The following is a 7,669-nucleotide window of genomic DNA, read 5'->3' on the forward strand; positions in this document are numbered from 1 at the left end:
GAATTGGGCGATTGGGATTGACATGTACACACTGATGTGTATAAAACTGATGACTAATGAGGACCTGTTATACAAAAAAAATGAATAAAATAAAATTCAAAAAAAACCCCTCTTGAATGAAAAAAACAATATATAAAAATATTCATCACAATATTTATATTATTAAATATTGAAAACTCCAAAAAGTCCAATGACATGGGATCTATCTAATACACTATCCATGCAGTATTATATTATAATTCAATCAGTATTTTCACCTTATAGATCACAGTATAATTTGCAACCATATATTCATAAACTTATACATTTAATAAAAATTACAAGGAAACACACCAAATGTTGGGTTTGTGTCTGGGTAAAGGAATTTTGAGGGAGTTTGATTTTTCTTTTTATTTCTCACATCCTCTATAATGATCTTATAATATTTTTTAAAATCAGAAAAAATTACCTTATAAAATGACTAAATTAATTTTGCTTGCCAAAGACAAAATGTGAAATTTGCAGAAATAGCCCCTGAGCATTGTAGGGAGTACCATACTATGCAGGTTAAAAAACAGACCTTATATCTGAATCTTTGCTCTACTGCTTACTGTGTTACCTTATGCAACTCTATAAACTCCCTGTTTCCTCTTCCATGTAAAAGAAAAAATAATAACTACCACATGAGGTTGTTGTGAAGGTAAAATAAAACTATACATGAAATCTCTTTGCATACTGCTTGTCACAAAGGAAATTTTCAATAAATATTTAAGAAATATTCCACATTCAACTATACTGTAGCATTTTAAGAGCTTGGGAAGATCTTCCCTTAAGCATCCTTCTCCATGGTTTTATTTCCAATTTAAGAAAAATGGTTCAAACTTGAAAATAAGGCAAAAACGTTACTGCACTCACTTTCAAAGCCACACAGAACTATTGTTGAACAAATCCACATAAGTGTCCATTTTTTGATCTAGGGAAAGACAACTGTGTTTGATTTGTAATTGTCTATTTTTTTTAACATCTTTATTGGAGTATAATTGCTTTACAATGGTGTGTTAGTTTCTGCTGTATAATAAAGTGAATCAGCTATACATATTCTTATATCCCCATATCTCCTCCCTCTTGCTTCTCCCTCCCACCCTCCCTATCCTACCCCTCTAGGTGGACACAAAGCACGGAGCTGATCTCCTTGTGCTATGCAGCTGCTTCCCACTAGCTGTCTATTTGATTTGTAATTGTCTTGATCAGGGCCTGGGCTTGGTAAAGTTAGATCTTAACTTGTACAAGATGGATAAGCTGCAAATTATTTTTGTCCAGTAGAGATGTGAATAATTTCTGTTCAGTAGGAAATATAACTCCAAAGGTTAAGATATTATTATACTGGAGGACATCAATCAGTTTGGAATCCAATTTTTCAGCCTTATGTTAGCATTCTTTTTCCCACTGACTATAAATATATATATATATATATATATATATATATATATATATATATATATATATATATATAATTTTTTCTCATATCCTCCTTTGAACTAGGTTTACCATCCTGCTGGTTCCCTTATTAATGAGGTAAATAAATCTTCGATACGTGATTACTGTATATTTGTATGAGGGCCATGTTTTTAACTTATTAAAAATTATACTTTAACACTGATCTTGGACATTATTTTCATTAGTGATATAAAATATATAAACAGACATTCACCCTTGTAAGCATAACATATATAGTTTTATTAGTGATAAATATAACACTGGAAAAGGAAGATGCTACATGGGATCTTATATCAGTACGCCAGGGTAGTTTCTGTGGAATTTTATCCCTCATGATGAGATACACAGGAAACTTGTTTTGGAACGGAGAACTGGTGGGAGGGAGCTGATAAATGATGATTTCAAAGATGGAATTCAACCCAGGAAACCCATTTGAGACACAGTGCCTCTTGGCCTGTTAAGAGTGCTGTGGTGCACAGGTGAGCAGGGAGGAGAACGGTGTAGGTGAAGGGTGTTGGGAAAGGAGTGGGTACAGTGAGAGAGGGTGTATATCAAAGGCAATCCTTACCTGTTTCAAAATTTAGCCTGGATCTTATCATGCCTCAGGTACGAACGTTCTGTGGACCCACAGGGGTGTCCAAGAAATGTTTAGGCACAAAGTCAGAAGGGTTTTCATAACAACACTGAGATGATATTTGCTTTTTCACTGACTGTGCAAAAGTAATGGTGAGTAACGGGGCTTGCACCTTGACATGACACTAAACACTAAACCAGCGATCATTACAGTCTTTACCAAATGAACTCACAAAACGAAGGTCAGTGTCACTTAATAATGTCCTTGATGAAGCAGTAAAAGTTGCTAATCTTATTAAACCTCAACCCTTGAATATGTGTTTTTTAAATATTCTTTGTGACAAAAGGGGAAGTGTGAATAAAGCACTTCTGCTAAATACTGAAGATGTCTCAAGAAAAGGTACTGTGTGATTGAGCTGCCAGCTTAATTTGCTGCTTCTTTTTCCATGGAGTGTCATTTTTTTTTTTTTTTTTTTTTTTTTTTTTTTTGCGGTATGCGGGCCTCTCACTGCTGTGGCCTCTCCCGTTGCGGAGCACAGGCTCCGGACGCGCAGGCTCAGCGGCCATGGCCCACGGGCCCAGCCGCTCCGTGGCATATGGGATCCTCCCAGACCGGGGCACGAACCCGTATCCCCTGCATCGGCAGGCGGACTCTCAACCACTGCGCCACCAGGGAGGCCCTGGAGTGTCATTTTTAACTGAAATAATGACTGACAAACTATGGTTATTCAGACTTGGGTATCTGGCAGACATTTTCTCAAAAATAAATGAAACAAGCCTGTCACTGCAAGGAAAACAACTGTCAGTGTCTAACGTCAATGAGAACAATTCCACTTGCAAACAATTATTAGAATTTTAGAAAAGTTGTATCCACCACTGTGAGCTTGATAGGTTCCTCAAACTTAAAGACTTTTCTAGTGAAGTAAGTGGTGCAATGTTTCATGCTGTGCCGCAGAATGAGTCAACATTTAGAAGAGCTACATAATTCAATGAACTGATACTTTCCACAGGACCATTGAATGATGTTACAAAATTATGCCTGTTAAAGAAGAGCGTGCACTCAAAGATAGACCAACGGATTTTAATATACCAGATACCACCTGTCAAGTTTTGGTGTAGCATCACAGAAGAATGTCCTCTGATAAATGTAAAGTCTTTAAAGCCAGTTATAGCTCTAGTGGAACAGAAGAACAATATAGCTAGAGCAGAGCTTGTAAATAACATTAGGCATTAGGCAAGAATATCCACAATGACCTGAAAAGGCTATTGAAGTATGCTTCCCTTTTCTAACCACTATCTGTGTGATGCTGAATCTTCTTCCTATACTGCAATTAAAACCATGTATTGCAGTAGATTGAGTGTAGAAGCAAATAAGAGAACCCAGCTTTTTCTATTAAGCCAGATACAGAGAGAATTGGAAGAATTTAAAATGATGCTATTCTCACTAAATATTTTTTTGTTTTGGAAAATATATCTATATTTTATTTTAAAATGGTATTTATGTTAACAGGTACTGTGTTTAGTATTGTTTTAAAATTATTTTAAAATAATATGTATATTTTAAATTTCTACTTCAGAAAGTATCAATACATATGACCCACATTTTTAAAAAAAAGCTCTTTGGGTTCCTCAATAATTTTTAAGGTTGTAAAGAAGGTCTTGGAAACAAAAAGTTGGAGTAGTTCTCCTCTAATGTACTGAAGCAAGAAAGATCTCTCCATGCTCAATTAGGTTTTTCATCTAAAGAACAAAATAATCTTTTAACTGACAGCATGAAAGAATAAGTTTAGGCACTTGGGGCATTATATAGTTTGGGAATGATTTCAAGTGTAAAAGCTCTGTGAAGTTTTCACAACAGGTTGGAAGGCAAACAATAAAACTATGGTTTGATGAATAATTTTTATTCATTAAATGTCTGGGAATAGCTCGTATTAAGGCTTCCATTTAAATAGACACAGTGCTTATTTTTAAAAGTATTTACTTTATGAGTATATACATAAAAGGCTATCCTTTACAATGCTGCTGATATTAACTCTATTTCTGTGTGTTAATCTATGACCAAACACACAAATGTACCCAAAGTTTACACAGATGTCGGAAATAGGAGGCTGAGGGGCTATGTTTGATTTTTGGTTGGTTCCAAAATGGAGGCAACATCTTTATCAACTTGGCAATGGAGATTTTAGAAAATCATTAAAACTCCTTTATTGACTTTATTTATTTTGATGAAATTCTCATCACAGTAAATAAACAATATTTTGTTTAAATGCCAGTTAAAGTTCTGGAAAGCTATAGGCAAAGTCTCATCCACAGATTAGCTCACCTGATATGTTGGCTATCACCTTTTAAAACTGATTTTTATGTGTTCTTCAAAAGCCAAGAAATAATCCTTGAGAATCTGAATCCAATATGTTGACTCATGTTGACTCAAAGAAAAAAAGTGAGGAAAAACCACAAGGGTACCCAACCTCACACTGATTGAAAATGTCTTTTCACATTTTCTGTTGCACAGTTCAGTTTTCAGTCAAATGAAACTAAAAATGATGATGATGATGATGATGATGATGATGATGAAAGGAAGAAGACTATGAGATGGTGGAGGAGGAAAATATAGGATTTCTTATTGCTCATTTTGGAAGTAAAGACATTACCAAAAAAACAACTCTTCTGTCTTCTATTTCCACTATTTAGTAAAAGAAAAGGCATTTTAACATCACGAAAGGCGTGAAGGATACAATTTCAGAATAAAGGGCAGTCTTTCTTAAGATAAGCTAGCTAACAAACTTTACTGATTGGATGGATGGATAGATAGATAAATAGATAGATAAAATGTGTATGTATAGTTATGTACTCTATGTATACACACACACACACACACACACAGCACAGTGCCTGGCACTAGAAAGTGTTTGATAAAATGATTATTATAATTAGGTTTTTCACAGTTAGCTTTTTGTAGAGGAAGGAATAGCAGGTATAATGCTATCAGGAAAAGGTGGTTGTAATTTAGAAATATGTATGAACTTCCTGGATTTTTGCTTCATTTTATATTCTTTCACTTCAGAAAAAGTTTGAAATCATGGAAGAGAAATCTTCACGTTTCCCATGAAATCTTCTAAATGGGTCTCCAAGAGTACAGAGTGAGGAATCTAAAATAATATTAAATGATATTTCCAGATGTACATGTCACTCTTTGAGACCTTGGACTTATGTCAAAGCAAGAGCTGTTTGTATTTTCTTTAGAAATACTCTCTTCAAGAGATTACAGTCAAGCAGAAAAACTTGCTCAGCAATGAAATTAGCAATAGGTCCTCAACTGAATCACAGTAGCAACCCTGTGTAAAAATAAGTTGATAGTAGACATTTAATCAGAAAATAAATGTTCCATTCAAGTCCTTGAAGTTACATGAATTTAGCACAATATTCTAGCCCAGGAAAGTCAAATAACTTAAAACAAATGCCTTGACTTCCCCCTCCCAAATCCACCTCAGACATCATATTAACCATGCCTCTCTTTTCCAACCAAGTGCAGATAAAAAGAGCTCAGAACACCTTTTTTTATTCGACACTTGAGGATGATACCACTAACCAACCAGATTAGGCAGAAGGGATGAAACTCATTTGCTATTCCTTTTTTAAAATTTCTACTTCAACATCTATAGATAAAGTTAGTGAGGACTTTTACTCAAAAATTTTCATCTACTCATTCATTTTGTACATATTTATTGAGTTCCTTTTATGTAGTGAACACTTGGCTTAGGTGCCTGGAATATTGAGGCATTTAGGATGAATTGACCTCAAAAAGCTTACAGACTGGTGGGAGAGATAGAAAATAAATTACTAATTACAGTACAGGATGCTAAGTGCTGAGTGAAGTATACTAAAGGTGCTGTGATGACACAGAGGAGAGATACCAGGCCCTTTCTAGAGAGAGAGTTTTGGAAGACTTTTAAAAAGAGATAGCCCTTTTCTGAGTCTTGAAGCATGAGCAGGACTTCATGAAAGTTAATGGAAGTTGTAGGAAGATGCATTTTAGAGAAAGAGAAGAGCATTTGTAAGTTTATGAAGTTATAAACCAGAATGGAAAATTCTGGGATGCAAAGAATTGGTAAGACTTGGAGGAGTGGCATTGAGACAAGTCTATAGAAGGAGTGGTTTAAGTCACAAAAGTTTTAAATGTTGAACCAAGGACAATATTAAGAAATTACAAGTTCCTCCATAATTTAACAAAATTCAGTTGTGTTCAGGATTTATACATAAGAAACAAACTTTTCCAATAGGTTTAAAATAATAGGTTATACATAAAACATATATATAATTACATAGACTACATATAATATAGATGTAGATATACACATAGACATAGATACAGATACAGATATATAGCTACCTTAATACTGATTTACAATATTAAAATGAAACCCCAATCTATTCCACTGATCTGGCTGCATGCCCTGATCATGCATGCAGATATACATTTATCCAAATTTACCTGTAATTTTTTCATTTTGTGGAGGACAGTGGTGCTGGTGTAATTCTATACTAATAATACAATTGATAGGAGCTTCAAGTCCCTCTTTAGTAGTTTTACACCAACCCCTATACAAATTCTACATTGGGATTTTTACTCATTCTAAAGTAATTTAGCCTTCATGATGTAAACCAGAATAGAAGAAATATACCCTGTAATTATCAGTGTTATCATATCTCTCTTGGAGTTAGGAACCAAATGATCTGGAGCTATTTCCCTGGCTAAGCCACTTAACAGTACTGAACATCCATTCTGTATTTTTTTAAATGAGGCTAAGAAAATGTCCTAGTAGAGCTGATGTAAAGATTAAATAATCACGATTCTTAAGACAACACTTTATGAGCTCTCCTCTCAAAGTTGCACCTTTTTGTAAATTATCATTTCATCCTTACAGTTTCTCACATTAAAAACTTTGGATCTGCCCTTAACTTCTTTCCCTCTTTCTCTCACACTCCATGTCTGGTCAGTGAGCAAATCCTCTTGACTCAATTTTCAAAATATATCTATAATCTCACCCTTTCTCACCTTCTCCATTACTATCACTCTGATCCAAGCCAGTACCATCTCTCACCTGGATAATTCAACAGCCTCCTTCCCCACACAACAGCTAGAGTGGCCCCATTAATGTGTACACTAGATGCATCTCTCGTCTTTTCAAAATGCCCATCCTGCTCTGCACTAAAGCCCAAGTCTTCACCATGACCCACAAGGCTCTACCTGATCTGGCATCCTGCTCTCATTGACCTTATCTCCCTAACCCTCTCTCTTGCTCCATCAGTTTCAATCATCTGGACCTTCTTGCTGTTTTGCAAACATGTCAAGGATACACCTTCTTCAGGGCCTTTACCCTGGTTATCTTCTTGGACTAGAAAACTCTTCCCCCAAACAACTACAAGACCACCCCCCCTTACTTCATTTCTCCACTTAAATGTTACCCAATCAATGAGGCTCTCCCTGGCTGATCTGTATAAAACAGCATTCCCCCCACAAGTGGCCCCTAGTCCCCACTGTCCTGCTTTATTTCTCTCCCAGGCCTCCTCTCACTATATGTGATCACCTTCAGGGCAGTTCTACACTTCTTCCAAACAT

Source organism: Mesoplodon densirostris, chromosome 7, assembly GCF_025265405.1.
Source record: "Mesoplodon densirostris isolate mMesDen1 chromosome 7, mMesDen1 primary haplotype, whole genome shotgun sequence".
NCBI lineage: Eukaryota > Metazoa > Chordata > Mammalia > Artiodactyla > Ziphiidae > Mesoplodon > Mesoplodon densirostris.